This window comes from Vanacampus margaritifer, chromosome 9, assembly GCF_051991255.1.
Source record: "Vanacampus margaritifer isolate UIUO_Vmar chromosome 9, RoL_Vmar_1.0, whole genome shotgun sequence".
NCBI lineage: Eukaryota > Metazoa > Chordata > Actinopteri > Syngnathiformes > Syngnathidae > Vanacampus > Vanacampus margaritifer.
In genome coordinates this window covers 17,505,727-17,524,212 of record NC_135440.1, presented here as the reverse complement: position 1 = coordinate 17,524,212, position 18,486 = coordinate 17,505,727, and the positions used below count along the sequence as shown (strand labels likewise).

Sequence of the window (18,486 nt, the reverse complement as noted above, 5' to 3'; positions counted from 1 at the left end):
AAGACCAAAAGCATCGACCAACGCTAAAAGAGCACATTGATGACAACGATGATCATCATCGATGATGATGATGAGGGTGATGACTCCGTGGATGGAAAGCATTGACGCGGCAGTAGGAGACGTGGGGGGGGAGCTAGATGGCTGAGGAGGAAGTGGTGCCCGTTTGCAAAGCAGCTCTACACTTACAAGACGAAAGGCATTGAACAATGCTAAAAGAGCACATTGATGACGACAATGATCATCATCGATGATGATGATGGTGAATCCGAGCTTGACGGCGAAATTGGAACCGCTGACGCGGCGGCTATGACGGCGTCATAAACGCGCAGCACAACCGAGCACGCACAGGCGGACGTTCGATCGGACGACGGAGAGTGCCCCGAGTCCAATGCATATTCATTGGAGGATTGGGTACAGTCTGCTACTTGCTATTTATTCCCCGGAAAAAAAGGCGGTCAAGAAAGTGTAACGTTTGCACGCAAAACGGACAAAGTGAAAGTAAACTGTTGTGCGAGTCCAGCGGCGTCTCCTTGCACGCAGGAGAGCGTTACAAAAAGAAAAACTGTATTTGAAACATCCACATAATTGTAAGTAGTACCACAGTTGCACACATTTGTAAATAGTTTGCGAAATTGTTTTGTCAAATTGTTATACTGTTGAATGGAAATAAACGTATTTTGCAATCAAAAAACACTTTTTCATTGTTGGTGAAAGCGTTTTACAGAAGTAAAGCACTATTTAGGTGTTTGTGGCATCATTCATGGACAAAAAGAAGTGTAGAATTCACTAGAGTGCATGAAATAACATCGTTTCACAAAAAGCTCTTTTTCTCCGTTTTTTGTTTCAAAACAGAGCATTTCGGTGAAAGTAACCATTTTCTATTGTTGATTACTGAAGAACGGAATAAGGTAGAAACTTTTTTTTTCTGATGAAAGATGAGAGTCCAATCTTTCATTTGGTAGTATGTGTGTTTCCATAGTCCAAACACAACATTTTCTGTGGACCTTGAAAGATCAGTCAAAATGCTTAAATCGTCTGGCACTGGGAACAACCCGTTTCTGAAAACGTCTGGCAGTGAAAGAGTTAAATGCCTAGTCTTTTCATTTTCTGAAGTGTATTTTTGCAGTATGTGCAGCCCAGTGGCACCCTATCATGTAATAATGTCCTGCAACAACTGAAAATGTAAATAAAAATGTACACTTGCTCAAAAATGCAATCATGTTATATGTTCACTTTCAGCTACATTTTGTATTTTGAGAATGTAAGACTGTAATAGACATTCATAGCATAAATTGGAGTGGTAACATTTTGGTGTCAAGTTTTTTAGAGTTGATTTCACCCCCCCAAAAGTATCATTTGGCATTACATTTTCAGTAGAAATGTTATTACAATATCAGTCAGGATTTTTTATTACATTATTGGTGAAAGTATTAAATTCTTGGGATTTATTAAAAATTTTACTGAATCAAGTGCAATTTTACAGGAAATTATTACTTAATCACCCTGGCTTGATTTGTCCAATTTGCACAGTCATTCAAGGATGGGGAGCCCTCGAGCAATACAACAGACTCCCTCCCTAATTGCTTCCAAAGGCACTGGATGTGTTACTAACTGTGATAAGTGTGTACTTAAAAGCAGAAGTCAACATTGCGCAAATCATATACAAAATGATAATAAAAGCACACTCTTTAACTTTAACTTTTTTTAAATGTTGATTTTCAGGGGTAGTATATCTACTACTTTGGTGTTTACGTTTCATTTATACAGTTCATTTATTGAGGCTGTGCACATGATGTCAAAGTAAGTGTTGAAAAGAGACTAAAGTAAAGCAGCAAAGCACATCGATCACAGAGCATCATCCAAAATGAATCTACATTTGACCCATTTTCTCACCAATTTAAAAGTGAAGATGCTTAAACCTCAAGTGATAACTGAGCCGAGCGGCTGCCCGTGTTCTTTGCACGCAACCACTTGTGTAATGGAATGAATGTTTTATAGTAACAAAGCAGTGCTTTTGACACATGGAGGGGGGGAAGAGAGATCTCCATCAGATTTTCCTAAATAACCTGCTGTGTATAAGCCAATTTGCCTTTTGTACGTGCAACACGGAAAATCCCTGCATGCACTAAAGCACCATCACGTGCGTACACACACATTTACGCACAAATAACACAACATACGCACTCTCAAGGCGGCGTGAGAGAAGCTGCGACAGTAATTGCTTTTCTTTGGCAGGCAGCGACAGACAGACAGAGCCACATTAAAATTCCTCTGCTCTCCTTTCCGCCTCTCCTGCAGCACCATCTCTTCCACTCTAACTCATCCCTCAGGTTACAGCCGCACGAGCAGAAGGAAGAAAATTCATTTGGCCACGGCGATTTCTCTCTCGTCGCTGGGAGACAAAAAGGTGTTTGTGTGTAGCTAACTTGGCCGCAGCTCCGCTTAGTTTAGCTCGGGGAGGATGTAGAACTGCAGAGCAGCGTTTCTAAATTCCACCTGATAGGATTGCGGTGCCACAAAGTGCCATGCAAAGCAGAATGATAGAGTGAAGATCTGCTTGTTCTCCCGCCACGGCCAAAGACTGGCCGTATTGTCAGTGCAGCAGTTCCACAAGGTTAAAAACGGCACACAAAGTTTGTCTTGATTTCAATTTTAGATTAAAACTTCAGCAAAAGCATTTACATTGTGGATTCACTAATCTGATATGATCAAGATGCATTTCTGTCAATTAAACAAGCTATAAAAGATTATTTTTATGGTCATATCAATTCTCAGGCTTGCAGGTTTACAAGACCTTGTGGAGTTTGGCACACCCGATGTATTGTGTTGCGTCTCTAAACGCATGTGTATCCCGTGACGCAGGTTGGGCCGTGATAGGTCGGCATCGAGGGCCGAAGTCCTGCAGGTTTTGCATGTTGCCCTTCTCCAACACAGCTGATATATACTCAGCTCATCAGCGAGCTCTGCATAAGCCCGATAACGATCCCGTTGATTGGAATCAGCTTGTTTTGAAAGTGAGAAACCTCCTAAACCTGCGGGACTCCGGCCCTCGAGGGCCGAGATTGCCCACCTCTGGGTTAGAGCATGCTTTGAAAACACTGTTAGATTATTAAGACTAACAAATAGTCTGGGGTGAGGCTACTGTGTGACTGTCGTAAGAAATCATTAGCATTTATTTACAGAGTTATTTTGGTCAGGTACGAAGAAGCCAAGTCAAATATATACCAGAACTTTTAACAATAACAATGGCCCAAAGCTAGCACTAACACAACATGAGGTGTCCTGGCTGGTCTATCGATATTTCAAACCACCAAGTAGAGCCACTTAGGGTTGCCACGGCAATGACATTTGTGGCATAATTGCTTTTAAAAGCTAGAGTGTCATCTAAATGATTTGGGGTAAGTCAAGCAATAAGTCGTTAATCTTGAGGAAACCTACCAGACCTGTCAAATAAGTTCATATTCCAGGGAATGTGCCGTTTAATCGTGTTTTACAATGACAAACTTACAGACAGTACAACTAAAACAGTTCTTGGTTAGGATCACAAACCTTTTGGCAATGTATTCCCCTCTCTTAATTCTCTTTTGTTAGGAGACAAATTTAATGTATCTTTTGTAGTAGGTAAGGCAATTGATACAGTATATATATATTTTTTTTTTTAAAAATTACAATTCTGACTTGGAGCCAATTTCGCCTTACAAGTCTTGCCCAAGGACACTTTGACAGAAGAGCCAGATTATATCCACCGACCGTTCAATCAGTGGACAACTCGCTCTAGCAACTGAGCCACAGCTGCCAAAACTCCCTCTTTGGCATTATCAATTGCGCAGATATTAAAAAAATATGATTGATCATGAACCCCGCTATGTGCATTTACATGTGATAGAGATACGAATGAGCAACAGACAACTCCCAGACATGCATAAAAATTTGACCCACACTAGCCTACATTTGTTCTATTCAACGGTGAACCACATTTTTGTCTCTCAAGTCCTCTGCTCATGCTAGTGGATATTTTATTCGCCGTCCGTTGACCTGCACTTTGAAGCCGGATACTGTTACAACTGTGAGTGGGTGAATGCACAACAAGATTGGATATTACCTGGCTGGGAAAGGTTATTCAATAGTCAGCAGAAAACAAGCCCGTATTGTCCATCCATATTAAGTCTGTATTATGTTGTGCACAGCGTACTGAATGGTACCCAGTTTCACGCATCCCTGGTCGTTCGTTGGCTAAAATTTAGACTAACGAAACTCAAATGCAGGGACAATTTGCATCACACTGTCCCAGCAACCACCTACAGGTAGCACTAATGCTACCTTGTATGTATCATGCCACTTCAGTTGAGGCATCCTTTGGAGTGGTGATAAAGAAACACAGCACATATTTGTTGTTTCTGTACCATTTTCACCTTTTGACGTTGAGCAATTTTGAAACACACAGCCAAACTGTACAGCTTGGTAAGAATGGGACTGTGTGAGCGTGTATGTGGAGGTGTTGCATTTGTAATGGTGTGTCAGTTTAGTTTATGTTGGTCTCTCCCTCGGCTCTTTGATGCCTCCTTTTAAAAAGGCAGCCTTTCGGTGATATTAAACAGACCCACAAGTCTGCACTCTATCTTCCTTCTCCATTTACATATCACCCTCACTCTCGCCGTCTTTTATATCCCCATCCTGGTCATCTGCATTTATCTCTCGGCCGCCTCAGACGTTTCAAGAGCGGTTGCCATCGTTACTTGTCTTGTAGTATACAATTTCCCCTTTGCACCCTCCGCTGTCTCTTCCAATCCACTCCTCTTCTCTACTGACTTAACCCTGCTTCAGATGTTGCACAAGCAGAGGATCTAGAGTGTTAGTCTCCTCATAATTATATGACTGCGAGGGAAGAAGCGCCCTTCACTGGATGTAATAGTCATAGTTTAAGTAAATGAAATCAAGAAAGCGAAGAAGATGCTGTTTGTATGTGAGCTTTAATGAATGGGGCGTATGTGTTGGACTGTGATGTTATAAACGACTGACATGTTTGTAGAGTGTCGATGTGCCGAAAATGACTAAAAAGGAGCAAACCATGTCGACGCGCTGTCCCCAGGTCATGCGGGCTACATCAACAGTTTCCAAGACAACGCTGATGGCAGAGCTGATTGAACTGTGGTAATGCCTCAACTGGAGCAGAACAAGGCGCCGGCTGATATTAAGGAAGTGAAACAGAACAAAATGGCCCTGAGCTTCGTATTCAACCACTGATGTGGAGTAGCTTGATAACGCAGACGCTCAGGGAGAAGGAGCTGGGGTCACTTCATAACCAGGCTGTGACCTTGGACAGCAAAACACACTGCAGGCCAATAAGGAAGGAAAGGAAGCCAAGGAACAGAATATTTATGTTCATGTATATCATCACTGCTCATCCATTAAGTTCACTTAATAATGAATGTGACTTCTTCCCCATGTAGTGTTATATAAGGCAAGTGATTCTGTTGTTGTGGCTATGGTACTTCATTTATACGCCGCTTTTCGACCTTGCAAGGGCCTCAAAGCGCTTTACATTCGACTACTCATTTACATACTGATGACGCAGCATCAGGAGCAACTGGGGGTTCAGTATCTTGCTTAAAGATACTTCGACTTGGTCACATCGGCATGGGATTGAACCCACAACCTCCGGGTTGGGAAACGACCACTCTGAGCACACCACTAAGCCACACAACTCTAAGGTTATGTCAGGTTATGTGTAAGTTTCCCGTTTACTGCAAATTAATATTGGCTCCAAATATCGATTATCGGCCTCCTTAATTACTAATTATCTGTATCAGCCATGAAAAAAAATATATATCGGTGGATCACTTTAAAAAAAAAAAAAAAAGAAGAAAAGAGAAAGATGGTGGAAATACACTATTAACGCCCATAAATTTATAAACCCACAATAACAAAACGCTGATAAGAGAATGCATACTAAAAAGTGACTATCATTCAAATTTACCCTCACCAAAGATAATGAGAGTCAGAGAGAAAAAGGGAAAAGGAAACAAAGAGGGAAAGTGCCCACAAAAGCGAAAAACTGCTTAAATTGATTACCAATTTAAAGCTTGGCATGGGCACAAAGTGGAATTAAATACTCCAATCATTCCTACGTTCTCAGCCAAAGTCAATACATATTACTGTCACAGGGCTAACACCACCCCCCGCACCGCACCATCCTTCCTGGAATGCATGACACCGCTGTACTGTAATTGCTCCTCTACCGTACCATCATTATTTGAAGACAAAAAGAATCAGCAAATAACACAAAGAGACACAGCATGCGTTAGGTGGTGTAAAGCCACTCAAACACATAAATCCGTATCGAGTCACAACACGAGCAGACTAAGATGTTTGAAGCAGCAGGTTTGTGTCAGTGTGTCAGCTGTTCTCCGCCGGCTACTCCCACGCTCGCTCCCAGGCACTGCCGGCAGGATTTAAATGGCTTGGTTATCAAAGCCAGGTTTGGCCAGCCCACTGACCACTTAAGTACACTCAGTTTCTATCACCAAAATGTGAAAATGCTCCCTTATTGACTTCTTTACACTCTCTAGATGTGGAAAAACTGGAAGTGCCGTTCTGTCCAAATGGTCAAACATTTCCAGGAGTTAGAATGAATAATGTTACAAATAGACAACAGCTGATCAGTTCATGCTAAATCTGTGTTAGCATACAAAAACAACATGTTTTGTCATACAGTGGTACCTCGACTCACGAACGCTTCAGCTCACGAACTTTTCGCCTCACGAACATTAAATTGGCGAGCATATAGTCTCAGCTGACGAACTAGTTTTCGGCAGCCGAACCAAATCACGCGACACGAGAAATCACGAGAAGCTGACGCACGCTCACGGCGTCCCAGTTCGTCACCCCCTTTCTTTGAGTGCGGACGTGGTTTGTGTTTGGTAGACATTTTGGACCATTTTGGAGTGTACTTTTGCTATCATGGGACCGAAAAAAAACCCACCACAGGCTAGTGTTAAGCCAAAGAAGACATTAAAGAAAATTACGGTCGAGCAGAAGAAGGAGATCATCGAAAAACACGAACGAGGTGTGCGTTTGTGTGACTTAGCGTCCCGGGTATTATCGCCGAGAAAGCACGGCAACTTCACTCGGATATCATCAAGAGGCAACCTGGAAGTTCATAATGAGGTCCTCAACACAGAGGATTTGATTCGCCTTCAAGAGGACAAGCAGAAGGAAGCCATTCAGGAGTTGTCATGTGAGGACGAGGAGGAGGAGATGGCTGCAGCATCAAGTGAGAGCATCAAGACCATGTTAACTAGGTGGAGTGATGTGCAGGCTTTTATCGAACAGTACCATTCAGAAAAGACTGTGGCTATGAGAATCATCAACATGATGAATGATAATGTGATGCCTCAGTTTCGTAAGACCTTACAACTCAGAAAGCAACAGGTGTCAATTAAGAGGTTTTTAGTCAGCAACAAGGATAAAAGAGTCTCCTAAGAAGCAAAGAAGAGAAGCCACACCGGAGGACTCTCCTTCCAAACAGTAACTCCCTCCCTCCCTCCTCCTCCATTCCATCAAGCCTTCCAACTACTATACCATCACAAAGGCAAGTTGCAAGTTTTGCAAATAAAAACACTTTATTATACAGTACAGTGTATTTCTTTAATTACAATACAATAGCACATTTATTATACATAAAATAAGGTATTTTGTGTAGTTTTAAGGCTTTTTTAGTAGAAAATTGTGTTTTATGGGGACCTGGGAACGGATTATTCTCATTTCAATGGTTTCCTATGGGAAATACTTGTTTGGAAGACAAACTTTTCGGCTCACATACTCTCTGTGGGAACCAATTAAGTTCGTGAGCCAAGGTACCACTGTATTTGTTAATGTCAGTACGACTTGACAGAAGTACATGAAAAAAAAAAGATCTGTGAAAAAATAAACTTGCAATCTCTGCCCTCATCCTTTAACCTTAAATTTGATTTTTAAGATGGAGGAACAAGGAAGAACAACCAATAAGCACTGCTGCCATCTTATTAAAGCTGGATATGTATTCGCTGTGACTAAACATCACAACTATGCACTTTCATAATTGCATGCCATTATAAATGACCATGTTTGACAATTGCGCTGGTGCACAATGGCGAGGGGCGCCTCTTTGGTCAGAGACTTGAAGAGCGGAGGGATTAGTGAAGTAAGGTTACATTGAAATCTCGCAAGCTAGCAGTTTTAAACTGTAAACTCTCCCTTTAACTCGTACCTGTCTCTGGTCAGATGCAAAGGGGCCCCACCAGCAAAGTAGGCAGAGCGTCAGAGATCCCACTTCCTCCTTTTCTCGTCACTCCAACATGCTCCTGAAAGAGAACAGAAAAAAACAGACCAGATGAAACAAACAGCATAACGTTGACGCAAAAAATACGTTGATGCAAAAAATAAGTCGCCACAATAACTGCACGTCGACGCGTCACTTTTGGCGTCATCGCGTCAGCGACAGCCAATTCTGCAATTCTCAACACAAGGAACTGAACCTGTGTAATAGGTTTGGGGCACTTAAGAGAAAAAAAGGCTGTGAATGCTGAGTGTTCAGGTCAGTTTTAAATGTTGAGGCTCAGTCATTTGGTGAGCCATAAATATCAGACAAAGTACTTTTTAATTTTTTTTTAAAGCCCTCCAAATCAAGTCGACAGTCGACAGCGTACTACGTTTGTATTCAACCTTTAAAATCAAAGCATATTTGGGTATAGCTCAAAAGACTCACAGGTGGTTACAGCAACTAAAATTCATGAGAACCAGCCTAAAATGTGTTTTCCCGGTCACAGGGTCAGCATCATCACAACAGTGAAAAACGCACTGCACCATGCAAAGCCTGGAAAAAGACCAAGGTGTTTCATTTTCACCTCAAGGGATGCAAAGCATACACGGGAAGAACAGAGTGGAAACGCTCTCCTCTACGACCTCAAACAGATTTCCTGGTTGTGCTTACAGAACACCGAGAACACTTATCTCGAAGACTGTCAGTGTCGCAACGGACATTTCCCTTATCAGTGGAAATGCATCATTATTCAGTGAAATGAAACGCGGCCCTTGGAAAGTCTACAACTGTCAATCATTTACAACTTATGTTCATTTGTACGTTGAAATCAATCAGCCTTTGTCCTTGTCGGCAGACCCTAAGGTCAAACACAACCACAGATTCTGAGCGGCTTGACGCATGATGAAAGGCGATGCAGAGATGGTGGAACAGAGAGATTGACAACTCAGTGGTGCTTATTTCACTGGATTAATCGTCTATTTTTGAAAAATCCACAGAGAATGCAGATGAAAGGGAATGTGACTGAGTGTGGGCAAAGGCATGTATGCATGTGTGTGTGTGTGTGTGTGTGTTCAATCTAGTTGTTGGCCTACTTTAAAGCCAAGTCATCATTCTGGCCTACTGGGGCTATATATTGCCAGCCTGTATGTGTTGTATTGCAAGAAGCATGATATCATAAATCTCTTCCTGCCAGCCCACACACTGGCTGTATTAGTGGGCCGTGCTGCAGTGCAGGTGTGGTTCAGAATGCCACCAAAGGTGCGCGTGTGCCTGTCCTGTCCCCTCTCTCAACTGAGTCACGAATAGCACATCTTTTTTTTCCACCCTTTGTTCCATTACTATTCTCATTTTCTCTTCCACAGCTCCACAAAGCTTGCGATGAATGATCGTAAACCATGCGCAAATTGGAAGCACGACAAGCAAGCACCTCTATAAATACCCATCACACACACACACAGGCTGCAGAAAAAAAATCGCAAGGCAGCTCTATCAGTCTACAGATCAAACGGTCAGCTTTATGTCAGTCCTACACTGCAACAGTGTGTGTTGAGCAGGAGAATAACTACTAAAAGTGAGCGACACTGTGAGGTTAAGCACAAACTCTGTAAACACGATAAGACAATACTGCAAAAACATTGGCAGAGCGGAGGGTTTCCTCCAGTGTAATGAAACCTAAGCAGCCCATCTGGCTTAAGTTGGCTGCCAAGGAAGCCAATGCATCTGGGATTGAGAGGGAAAATGGATTTCTGTGATGTTTATCCAAACTAACCTGAAATAAATGTCACTGAAAAATTCAGATTGTGTGCAGAATGTTAGTAGATGTGCATTTGATGCCATACCAGTGCACTGACACACAATTTGATGCAATTGGCAGCACGAGAACTGACTTTGTCACCCACCATCACTAACTCATTTCTACTTGCTACCATGATGACTGTGTGAAAACCAAGGCTGAGGGTGCTTGTGTGGCCTCATCCTACAATTCAAGCTCATTGCACCAACTGAACAACAAACTTTTCTCCCACACAGGCTTTCTTCTATTCATTCAAAGTCTATGTCATTTCTTCATCCAAAAGGCCAATGACTGAGGCAGGTTAACAAATCGTAAAAATGTAAGTAATTCTGTCCTAAAAGACATGCCAAAAAAGAAAAGAAAAGATAATTTAATAATCATTTCACGGATGATGTTATCCAAGTATACCAAATACCTGTAAGCTACATGTGGCTTGCTTAAATATAATACTTTAGCATGGCGCATCGAGACAATTTGAATTGAGCCGTCTGAGGCAGGTAGCCCCCAAGGACCACATGAGTAGCTCGGGGGCCATCGTGATTTGCTAGGAATGTTGTATAAGTGATCATTTGAAAATGTAAACACTTAACAGTGAGTTATCAAGACGAAGAGTTGGTTTCCTAATTATTGTGAGAAATCGTTAACATGTTGCATAATCAGTGTATTCACATAAATTTATATCATTCACTCTAAAAACAGTTAAGAAATAAACAAATATTGGGCCAAAAATGGACCGATCCAGTACTTGGGTCAATTTGACCCAATTTTTGGGGGCGTTTTACACAAAATGACCAAATTTTGGGATGTTATTTTATACGAAATGTCTCCATTTTGGGGGATATGTGCAAAATAGGTTAATTTGACCCCAGTACTGGATCGGTCCATTTTTTACCCAAATTAGTTTATTTTTGTCCCATCTGTTTTTAGAGTGTTCATTTATATTAAACAGTACTACCCAATAAGTAATTCTCAGTTAAAAAAGAAAAGGTTGGTGATCCCTGGTTTATAGGGCAGTTTAAGAGTTGAGCTAATAGCCAAACCGGGACAGTAACTCGTATCAGTGATGCGAGTAACCAGCCATGTATAAAGCTTTAAAATATACATAATTCAAATAAAATATAATATATGGTTCCAACTTCCTACATCATTGCAGGGAGGTTCTGTAAAGTAACATCCGCAATAAACAAGGGGCTACTTGCATATGCTTGGTTTGTGTCCGGGTTTCTCTATGCGCTATGTGACTCTGTGTGTAACATATGCTGTAGCAGAGGGAAACCTAACGTGTCATCTTTGGTATTCACAACAACAAGGTGCCATGTGGCCCTCCGCCTCTGTCTCTTTCCAGGCCTCCGCATTCAAGTTGTCGCCTCGCTGGCGTGGGAAAGGAAGACCATGCTAGGCCGGCAGCAGCGTATGAACTCTTTTGCACCGGCTATATTCAAAAACAGAGCAGCGGAAAGGTAAAAAAACAAAAAAACAATGACAACAACCATATCACAGGCAAGTGTAACTGGAAGTTGACAGTTCTGACAATGTTCTAGGGGAAGCCCAGGCAGATAAAAACAGGAATTCTAGGAATAGAGCCAGCAGAAAATAGGTAAAAAAGGAGACGTCCACCCTTCTTTGACATGCCGCTTTGTCTCACTTTTTCTGTTATGCTTCTTTGAAAGGGCCATGTGTCGGGGTTGGGAAGCAGGGGAGCTGTCACTTTCTGGACATATGTATGTACTCGCAGAGGGAGGTGAGGGTAGGAAGAGAAACAAACCGTAAACACAGGAGACCGAAAATGGCAGGCGTAGGGAACGAATTACCGAGAGAAAGATAACTGCTTCCTGTTTACGCAGGGTTGAACATACAGGACAAAGAGCAGCAGGCCACTAGACTACTGCTCTGACTTCTTGTGCTGAGCACATTTGGCGTAACACCAATCTTCCCGTGTCAATCTTTGGCGCCTGTCAAAGGAGGAAGTACGGTATTTGTTTTTGTACGCCTCAATGTTCTGGCACAAATGCACAACATTTATTGATTATATCTAGGGATAGGTAGGTAGTAGGTACATATTATTAATTAATATAGAGCAGGGTTCACCACCCTTTTTGAAAGTGAGAGCTACTTCTTGGCTCTCAGTTTGATACAAAATTCTGAAATAAATTTGCTCAAATGACCTCACAATGTTCTATTTAGGGTAAGCTATTTTTAGAATCATGTTGGAAACCTCAGTTATAGAGTATTCCCTTTTATATTTTTGGACGGGGCACTAGCAAGTGTTTCTCAACAACATATTGTAAGAATATAATCGCAACTATTGCCACAGAAACTCAAAATCGCTGAGATTAGCGGTCTTTAATATTGATGGACAAGTACCCAGTCAGTGCTGATGTTACTGTTCACTCGTAATTTATTCATGCTACCATATCTCCTCTGCTGTTCCTGTTGTGTTAATAGGATCAAGAGTTTCCCATGCCCCAAGCTGTGAGCTCAACGCTCCCGGCAACATTTCCAATCCAGGACAGACTTCTTTGTGATTCAAAGCAACATTTCATGCAATTCAGTGCAATGGGAGATATTTTTAGCTGCATAAGCTGCAGTGACATTAAAGAACTTCAACGGTTCCTTTTCCATCTTGTCCATAATAAAAACCTTAAACATGCATAGTAAAAATAAAAGATCTTCAACACGCTTCATGAAAATGATGTGCAACGAAATATTGAGTTCCTAGCATTGCAATTCTTAGTGTTGATTTCAGTTTGTGGGTGCATCACAGACATTATGCTCACTGCTTAAAATGACAAATGTTGCCATGAGCATATTACGTCACCCATCACAGTGAATCCCTCCAGTAACTTGATGATGAACTTGTTTGACATCCCGTTAAAATGTGCATAGCAAGCCGTGCTTGTGTGAAGTCAGCTTGTGAGAGAAATAGCAGATTTTGGTTTCAGTTTTTGTAATCCGCATCAAAGCCCGTGAAGCAACAAAAGATAACAGCCAGGCTGGAAATATTTCCTGAGACGAAACTGGCCCTTTCTGTGATTTCCCTTAAGTAAGCATTCCTGTTTGCGGTGCAGTGCCGGTCAACGGCCCGAAGATCATGGGAATCCAGTATGATTTTTCAGCCTTGACCCTTATAGAGATTGTTCCAGATTCTCTGAATCTTTGGATGATGTTATGCACTGTAGATGATGATTACTTCAACCTTTTTGCAATTGTTTGCTGGTAAACACCTTTCTGATATTTTTCCACTATCTTTCTGCGCAACATTGGAGGAATTGGTGATTCTCTACCCATCTTTGCTTCTGAGAGATACTGCCACTCCAAGAAGCTCTTTTTATACTTCAATCGAGTTGCCAATGGACCTTATTAGTGGTAACTAGTCTTCCGGCAGTTTTTTTTTTTTAATAAGTGCAATTTATTTTTCCAGCCTCTTATTGCTACCTGTCCAAACTTTTTTTTAGGATTGTTGGCACCATGAAATTTACAATCACCATAGTTTCCCCTTAAAATTATACATTTTCTCAGTTTAAACTTTTGACCTGTTATTAATGTTCCATTCTGAACAAAATATTGAAATTTGGCACTTCCACATAATTGTGTTCAATTTTTATTCAAAATTTGTATAGTGTCCCAACTTTTTGGGAATTGAGTTTGTAAGCACTTTTCAAAACCAGGAGGGAAAATAAAGTTAAAAGATTCTCAAAATCTTTGCAAATACAGTAGAAGGTTAAACAAAATCTATTCCAGGGATCTTCATTTACATTTAGGTTGTTTTTTTTTATGCACCTGGCCTGCATGGCAATTCTCCCGTCCAGACTTCTCACACACCCACCATACGTAACCTGGAAAAGTGTGACTCAAAGAAGTCTCGGATTGACCCTAATTTCCGGATCGTGAAGTTTTCATGAGGTGATAATTCCATAAAGATTCATTTGGAAAATATGGCACACTTTAAATGCGAAATTAAATGTGTAATTGATCTAGAACTGAACTCATACTAATCATCGCCAGTGACAGGCTACTTTGAAGGAATGTGTTCTTGTATTATGTATTTAATAAAACATATTAAAAGCTATTTCATCAGAATGCTCATGACTGAACACAACATTTACAACTCATGGCACCATTTCAATGACTAGTTGTTTGTGATCGACGATTCCAAACTCTGCTGAAACTCACATCAGCATGCAGAAATGCTCCTGGCAGGTGAAAAAAATTGTCCGCTGGCTGTGGCTGTTATTGGTTGGTAAGGTAAGCACTTTATTTGCGCAGAATAATTCACAGGTTAAAAAAAATTATTTGTATTTTAATCCAGATGAATGATTATATGACAAAAATGTAATGAGTTGAGACAGGTTTATGAACAATCTTAAAAAATTTATAAAAAATATTTATGTTCCGAAGCTCAAATGTATTGTGGGAAAGTTTCCATTGTAACAGCAGTCAGGCATAGCACCTGCACTCTTAACATACCACTACATCCTGAGTGAGGACAATCTGATATGTGAGCAGAAGAGCTCCGGAGATCTTACGGGATAAAAACAAGTGGTTGAGTGTGCTGAGTCACTACAGGGTTGTGTAATAAGTTCAAAAGCCCTACAAAAGCCAAATTTGTTCTTTCAGGGGAGAATATTTTTCATCTAATCACATCTTAAGCACAAATATTACAGTAACTGTCAATGGTAGGCAGCACGGTTACGTAACCAAAACTCTCTGCATTGATGCTGGATTACACTAATGGGCCAGTTTAAGTGGCCAGACTGTACTTGAAACAAAAAACAAAAAAAATTGACACTCAATAGGACATTAGCAGCTGCAAAATACACAATCAATCACGGGCCAAAGATATAAATATACACGTGCAACTTCCCTTTCACAGCAGCACATCTCCAATATTCCATTTAAGCAGTTCCGTCATGAGGTCGATATCACCCCAACACACACTACTGATAAGCTAATATGGATTTAAATGAGCAATAACCAAACTCCTACTGATTCAATGACAGCAGGTGAGCTCCAGTATGAAGCAGAGGCATGACTTTCTACACAGTGTAAAAACGTTTGTACCATGCAGCATTTTATGTTAGGACTTCCTCGTGAAATCAGGCTTATTGCACATGAAAAGTTTTGCAGTGGTTCTTAACCTGGCCCCTTGTGTGACAAAATACAAAAGTGACAGAAGAGTGGCACTTGCCCAGGTGAAGCCGAGCATTCCTGAACGTATCTTTGTAAGGCAACAGTAAAAGTTACATTGATTTGCAGTTGATATACATTTCAATTCAATTTAAAAAAAAAAAGTTTCATTCTTTAAAAGAAAAAGAAATGAAAGGGAACATAACAACAACAAAAAACATATATTTGTCCCTAATCAACACACACACAATCACAAAAAAAAAGGTTAACACAAAATAAATGACAGTCAAGACGCTTTCAGAGAAACAATTAAACAAAATAATTCGATATAATGACTTTGTTCCTATTAATTTGTACTCACTTTCCCTTTTTTTTTTATTTGATTTGCATATTAATTGGTAAGAATTCATGATGGGCTTTATACATTATTTTAAGGCGGCTAAACTCCATCAATTCATTACATTTTAAAGTTTTAAGATGTATGAATATTGGATTAGTGTGGTCTCTGTATCCACAACCGAAAATTACAACAATAGGCGTGTTTCTGTTAAAGAAAAAATGGGTTCAGTGTAGGTTGTGGCTGTGCACCCCCACACTTCAATGCAGTAGGTCAGGTATGGAACAATCAATGAATTATATAACAATAACAAAACATTTTTGTTCAATGATTCTTTAACCTTGTCATCATTGAGTTAGTTTTTTTTTTTTTTTTTTTTTTAAATGAACACAGTGGTTTTGTGCCAAAGTGGTGGCTGGTTCATTCTGTGCACTGATACAATATGTACACCCCCCAATCTTGAAAGGTTCGGTGAATCCAAGTATGAAACTTGAAGGGTTCAGTATCTAGAAGAAACACTGTGGTGGTTTGTATAACAAAGCACAGACCGCATTTGAAACTTTGCAGAGATTGATGACACACATACACAACAATGTTGCTGCTGTTCAGTGAGACATCAGCTTGGAGTAACAGTGGATACAGCTATCAGTCTGACTGAACTACTGTACAACTGCTCCTCTCAATAGTCCATAGTCTCCCACTCAGGGAAGCTGCCTGCTTGCAGATAAGAGACAGAGACAAATACAAGCCCATGTGGGCTCAACGGGGAAAGTTACATTTTCGACAAGGATAGTCTGGCTTAAAGCACACAGCTGCCACAGCGGGGGGGTTTTCCTCTGCCCTCATCCTCTCCCCTTACTGCGTTCCTCTATGTGAGAATCCTGCTGACATATACTTTTTAAAGTAAGGGTAAATGGAAGCGATTAAAGATACAAAAAGACACATGAGGATCTAAATAGCCTCACAAGTGCACCTTGGAGGAGAGTAGTTATACAATGGAAAGTATTTGTTTGGGTTCACGAAGCATAATTAGAATCAGCCCGGGAGAGGTAAACAAAGGGAACACGGTTGCTCTTTGCACAGCTAATTAAAAAGGGTTTTAGCAGTATGAGGTTGAATATTGTAGTGTTATAAAAGCACATTTATTATGCAGTTTTTTTTCCCTTGTGAAATTGTTAAAAATGCTGATAAAGCAGCAAGGTTGGTGGCTTTGAAGGTGACCACAATGTATTCCAGCAGGCATTCTCCAATGATTTATCAATGTAAATGCACCAGGAAATTGTTCACAAACAAAAAAAAAATTCTAATAATGAGCTGAGCTCAGATTACCTGTCTTTTGAATGCCTTGAATCTATGAATGCGCCCTTTTTGTTTTTCAGGCCATTAATATCAACTGTCAAAACTCTGTGAAAACCTTGCATTTAGTGCTGCCAGCTAGGATAAATCGGCACAAAGGTGAAAGTGAACCGACTGTTTAAAAGCCATCACCCAGCTATGAACAGGATTCTTTTTCAGGTTGAAAGTGAGAGTTGAGAGCCAAATCTCAATAAATCCTCGCAGGGCTTTTTTGAGATTTAGCTTCTGTGCAGGGTAAGCAGCAGAGTGCCTCGGTGTTTGTTAAGTGTCGTCAGTCGCCACACTGCAAGAAGAACTCCTGCTGCTAGTGACAAGTGAGTTTCAATACAGCCCCGAGCGGCACTCCTGTCACTGCCTTTGACCTAGGCCGTGTCTTCACAAGTCACGTTGACTCCAACATACACTGACTGCAGATGACCTTCAGCTCAAACAACAGGCAAGACGTTTTTAGATGGGTACTGTACTTTAATTGCAGATTTCTTCTTCTTTGATATTAAGGTGGATGAAAACAAAAAGGATAACTGGCCAGAAAAAAAAGGAGACCGACAGAGGACAAGAAATGCTGGCTGCTGTAACAGGAAACTCAGCCATATCTGGCATACAGTATGGGAATGGAACGGGGGGTGAAATGGCTGACATTCATCTGTCACGTACAGCTAATTTATTTGTTCCCATTTGGAATTGTTAGCATCTTGTCATGAACAAGTGAAGACGAGTATTTTACTTCACTTTATATGCCCATATTTTCTGTTGTACGTTAACTAAGTGTTCAATTCAAGTCAATTCAAATTCTAAATTCTGTTATAATTGTTGTTTTTTAGAAATTAACTTAGTTTTTGAACAGTGTTTCGAAAGCTGATCGTTATTTGTGAATGTGCATGGTTTGAGGATGTTCTAAATTTATTCTGAACAAATCCTGAAAAGAATATATTGATGAATCAGTTATCACAGATTTGCACTTTGTACGCATGATTAATTAAGCACAAATTTGCATATGTGCACTGTTTGTGAATGAGGCCCACTGTTTTGACATTCAGGCCTTTTGCTTCCTTGCCTTATACCCTTAAAGACCCTTAAAGACCCTAAAGCACCTTCTATCTTTATACAACATAATCTGAAATAAGATTGCTTTTAAAAACTTTGTCATATTATTTAAGGGTGTGACATTGCTTTTACTTTTGGCATGAAGTGCATGCATTGTACATACACACACATTAAAAACAATGCTCTTTATTTGACACTTGTGCATTGCAGACAAGTTTGGTTATTTACAGTGTGTAACTAGGTGAGGCCATTAATCATTATTCAGAGGCAAGCTGCAATAAATTCTGAGATTTATGTGAGAGCTTTGGTTATAAGACGCTTGTTTTTTAAAGGGGCACTGCATCAATAAAAGCAAATCAGAGGCAAGGGAGACCGCACTGGCTTAAATAAAATGTGTCACCATCAATTTTGGTAAAGACCACACAGCAATGGCAAAGATGAATGGGAAAACAACATAATTTGACAAAAAATGAGTAAGTGGATATTTATATATGTATATTTAGATAATTTTAAATATTAAATTATAAC

General features: G+C 40.5%; 1 protein-coding gene across 1 annotated transcript in view; it reads right to left on the bottom strand.

The window, feature by feature from the left end:
* Positions 1 to 18,486, bottom strand: part of galnt1 (UDP-N-acetyl-alpha-D-galactosamine:polypeptide N-acetylgalactosaminyltransferase 1) — a 50,065-nt gene that overhangs the window by 18,207 nt on the left and 13,372 nt on the right. Inside the window, exon 2 of the mRNA XM_077576859.1 lies at positions 8,249 to 8,342. The gene's annotated coding sequence lies outside the window, so the exon portion shown is untranslated. The remainder of the gene's footprint in view (positions 1 to 8,248; positions 8,343 to 18,486) is intronic.